We start from the raw sequence: 5,000 nt of genomic DNA, 5'->3' as shown, positions 1-5,000 counted from the left end.
TGAGTATAAACATCGACGTGTTTACGATGTGGAGAGGATAAATCTTATAATAACTGGATAGCTGGATAGGCATGAAATTGAGGAACTGGATAGAGGAAATGAATAGGGATTAAAACAAACAAACAAACACTGGGGTGTAAAGGAACAGTTTATAAATTAGGATTGGCAATTTTGAATATGACAAAAATTATGGTGGATAGATAGATGAATAGAGACAAGCATGCGGATGGATAGATAGATTGATAGATATACAAACGGATGCACAGATAGAATTATATACTTTAATACGCCCATTTAGCTGATATATAGACAAAAACACACAAAAAAAATCTGACAAAACTTAGACACACAGACAGACAAATAGTTAAAATAACCAACTCGCCAGACAGACAAACACACACACAGACAGACAGACACACAGACAGACAACAGCCGACCACGCCAAGCCTCTGCAGACACAATAATGGGCTCACATTACCACGGAATCTCAACATGTGTTATTTTAAAGCTAGCGCCGGTATTTAAATGGCGAGGCAGAGATCCCACCTATAAAATAAGTTGGTGATCGCTTAAGTCCCCCCATTGCGTTTCCCATTTTCTATGGCTTTCGCGCGATCCCCGAGTCACCGTTTCGACGACGCTTCAAGAAGGTTCTAGAACAGTTCTGGGGCAGTGACATTTTTTTTCTTTTAATTATTTGTTGAGATTGATTTTGAGAGAAAAAAAAAACAGAGATAGAGAGAGGGAGATAGGGAGAGAGGGAAGGAAGGAGGGAAGGAAGGAGGGAAGGATGGAGGGAGGGAGGGAGAGGAGGGAGAGGAGAGGAGAGAGAGAGAGAGAGAGAGAGAGAGAGAGAGAGAGAGAGAGAGAGAGAGAGAGAGAGAGAGAGAGAGAGAGAGAGAGGGAGGAGAGAAAAGGAGAGAGAGACTGGGGGCAAGAGACAATGAAAATAAACCAAACAAACAAAAATGACAAACAAACAAGACAAACATAACAAACAAACACTCACCCACATACCAGTCCGAGCAAACAAACAAACAAACAAAGACTGACACAGAGTAGCCATAAAATTAATACGAGCCAGCCAAAGCAATCTCAACTAAGGGAACGAATAAAAAAGAAAAAAAGGGAAAAAAGGTAAAAAAAAAGGGAAAAAGGAAAAAAGGAAAAAGAGAAAGAGGGGAAAAAAAGAAAAATAGAAAGAGAAAGAAAAAAAAGAGAAACCAGAAAAAAAGAAAAAAGAAAAAGAAAAGAGAAAAAAAGAGAAAGAGAGAGGGAAAGAAAAAAAAGAAAATGAAAAGAATAAAGGAAAAAGGAAAAAAAAGAAAGAGAAAGAAAACAAAGAGAAAGAGAAAGAAAAAAAGAAAAGAAAAAAAGGAAAAAGAGAGAGAAAAAAAAAAACTATATATTATTTTCTCCATCTAATTCCTCTATTTATTAATTCGTAATTTATTCACTGCGCACGAATAAACCTTATAAAAAAGGTAAACTCGTGATATAAAGGATTTTTTCCCTTAATTCCTCTATCTAATCTAAATCTAATTACTTCCTTTCTCATCTAAGGATCTTTATCACCCATTTAATTCATCTTTATTTCATTTTTATTTCTTACAGACATAAAAGAAAAGAATCATCATTTATTCTCTAATTAATGTTTTTTTCCCTTTAATTTTTTCTTTCTTGATTCCTGATTCATTCGTTTCTTCCTAATTCCTCTTTAATCCTCCTTTTTTTCTCTACTTCCTTCTTTGTTTTCTTTCTGTGTTTATATCTCTTTATCTCTCTTTTATCTATTTATCTATTTCCGTCTGTCGCGTCTAGTTCCTCTAATTCCTCTCCTTTTCCCTTATTTACTCTCAATTTCCTGACCTATTCTCTTTCTTCCTTCTTAATTTATCTATTTGTCTGTCTATCTATCTGTCAGATTATATACATATATATATATATATATATATATATATATATATATATATATATATATATTATATATGTATACATATATATATAATATATATATATATATATATATAATATATATATATATATATGTATATATATTGTATGTATATACATATATAATATATATATATATATATATATATATATATATATATATATATATACATATATAATACATTCCTTACTTCCTATCCATCTGCTTCTCCATTTACTTTTCTATCTCTTTCTCTCTTTTTTTCTCATCTCTTTCTCATTTTCTTTCTCTATCTATTTTTCTCGTTCTCTCCTTCTTTCACTTTCTTATTCTCTCATTCACTTCGTTCTCTCTCTCTCTCTCTCTCTCTCCTGTCCCCCTCCCCTCCTCTCTCTCTTACCGGTTTCCCCCTTCCCTCCTCCACTCTCTTAATAACTATCTCCCTCTCTTCCAATTCCAATTTCCTTTTCCCTTAATCACTTCCTCCTTATCTTCGTCTTCTGCGTCTCCTTCCTTCTGGGGTCTTTTGATTCCCTTCCTTCCCCTGTTTCCCTCTTCTCCTCTCCCCTTCCTCCCTCTTTCTTTTTCTTCTTCCCCTCCTCCCTCTCTCTCTACCCCTCCCTCTCTCCCCTCTTCCATTTTCCTCTTACTCTTCCCCCCCTTTCCCCCTTACCCTCTACTCCCCCTTTCCCCCCTCCCCTTTCCCTCCCCCTCCCCTCTCCCCCTTTCCCCTAAACCCCACCAATTCCCCCACTCTCCCTTCCCTCCCTCTCCTCCTCCCCCTTCCCCCTATTCTATCCCCATTCCCTCTGCCTCCCCCCCCTCCCCCTCCCCCCCAACTCATCAACTCGGTCATAAAACCTGATGTACGATTTCTTAATCCAAAAATTCTTTCCTTCTCCTTCTATTTATTATTGGGATTTATCATTTTTCTATCCATTTACGATATCAATAGCGAGAGAAGCTAATGTTTGCACATTTTCTTACAAAAAAAAAGGTATTTGTTATCCTTTTTATTCTGTTCAACGATATCAATAGCGAAAAAACAACAAATATTTGTACGTTTACTTAAAAAGCAACGTATTTATCGTCCCTGTTTATGTCAGTTTACTCTACGATAATAAATAACAAAAGAAACCATTACATTTACAAATAAAAACCAAAAAAGAACGATCGACATGCGCAACCAAGATGGCGGACGTCACGTGACAACATGGCGCCGGCGGGAAAAACAAAAAAGGCTTCCACTTAACGGGGTTCACTAATTCGTCCGACGAGGCGCTAAAAACGCCCAGAGGTTTTCCTGGGCGGCCGCTGCTCGACAAATAAAAAATACGGGCGGGTTTGTTTGTGCGTGAGATTGTGCCGACGTGAGGGTGTGCGGCGCGTGTTTTTCGGGGCGGAGGTCATTTGTTTGTTTGCTTGTTTGTTTGTTGGGATTTTATGGCGTGTGCATGTGTGTTTGAGTGTTGTGTATTTATGTGTGTGTTTTTGTTACTGCGTGTGTGTTTGTTTGCGACTTTGTGTGTGCTTTTTTGTTACTGAGTGTGTTTACTTGTTTGTTTGTTTAATGTGCGTTTATATATATATATATATATATATATATATATATATACATATATATGTATGTATGTGTGCGTGAGTATGTGTGTGTATGTGTGTGTGTGTGTGTGTATGTGTGTGTGTATGTGTGTGTGTTTGTGTGTGTGTGTATGTGTGTGTGTATGTGTGTGTGTGTGTGTGTGTGTGTGTGTGTGTGTGTGTGTGTGTGTGTGTGTGTGTGTGTGTGTGTGTGTGTGTGTGTGTGTGTGTGTGTGTGCTATGCGTGCGAGCGTTCATGCGTGCGTGTGTGTGTGTATCATACACTAACCTTCTGTGTTACTGTCGCATGTTGTTTTCCTTGATTGATGTGTATGTTAGTGAGCGTATATATGTACATATATGTACACATGAATACACTTCTGCGTACATAAATCGAGAGAAATATGCCCCCCCCCCCCCCGGCTAAAAAAAAAAAAAAAAAAAAAAAAAACTGTCGATGTTCACACAGCATAGTTTGGTGCTGAATGTTGTAACTCTGGGATAACAGTTCATACGTAGTATAAGAGAGAGAAAAGTGTGAAATATTGGGAAATAGCAAGAGTGAGAGAGCAGAGAGAGAGAGAGAGAGAGAGAGAGAGAGAGAGAGAGAGAGAGAGAGAGAGAGAGAGAGAGAGAGAGAGAGAGAGAGAGAGAGAGAGAGAGAGAGACGGGAAGGGGAGGGGGAGAAAGAGAAGGACGGAGAGGAAAGGGGAAGGAGGAGGGAGGAAGAGAGGAGGGAGGGTAAGGAAGGGAGGGAGGAGGTAAGGAAGGGAGGGAGGAAGAGAGAGAGAGAGAGAGAGAGAGAGAGAGAGAGAGAGAGAGAGAGAGAGAGAGAGAGAGAGAGAGAGAGAGAGAGAGAGTGAGAGAGAGAGAGTGAGAGAGAGAGAGAGAGAGAGAGAGAGAGAGAGAGAGAGAGAGAGAGAGAGAGAGAGAGAGAGAGAGAGAGAGAGAGAGAGAGAGAGGGACGGGGAGGGATGGGGAAAAAGGAGGGAAGGACGGAGGGAGGGAAAGGAAGGAGGGAGGAAGAGAGAGAGAGAGAGAGAGAGAGAGAGAGAGAGAGAGAGAGAGAGAGAGAGAGAGAGAGAGAGAGAGAGAGAGAGAGAGAGAGAGAGAATGTGGTTGAGAGAAAAGAGAGGACATCTCCCCCCAGATATAATGACAACATAAAACAAAATATAATAATAAATAATACAAAAAATCTTATCCCCTCTACAAAAAAAGAGAAAAAAAGCCCTGCCACCCCCTCTGGCAACATTAAAAGGAAAAGCTTCAGTTGCCAATAACAATATTTCCCTCTCTTTTTGGCGTCACTTGACGTTCCTGTCAGTCAAGGCTAGGAATCGAACCGGTCTGGGCACCTGTCAATGACTGTCATGTGGCAAGAACGGTTTCGGAGAAAGCTATTGTGTGTGTGTGTGTGTGTGTGTGTGTGTGTGTGTGTGTGTGTGTGTGTGTGTGTGTGTGTGTGTGTGTGTGTGTGGTGGTG

The sequence above is a fragment of the Penaeus vannamei genome, chromosome 26 (assembly GCF_042767895.1).
Source record: "Penaeus vannamei isolate JL-2024 chromosome 26, ASM4276789v1, whole genome shotgun sequence".
Lineage (NCBI taxonomy): Eukaryota > Metazoa > Arthropoda > Malacostraca > Decapoda > Penaeidae > Penaeus > Penaeus vannamei.
The sequence above is the reverse complement of the archived record's forward strand: the minus strand, read 5'-3'. Positions refer to the sequence as shown.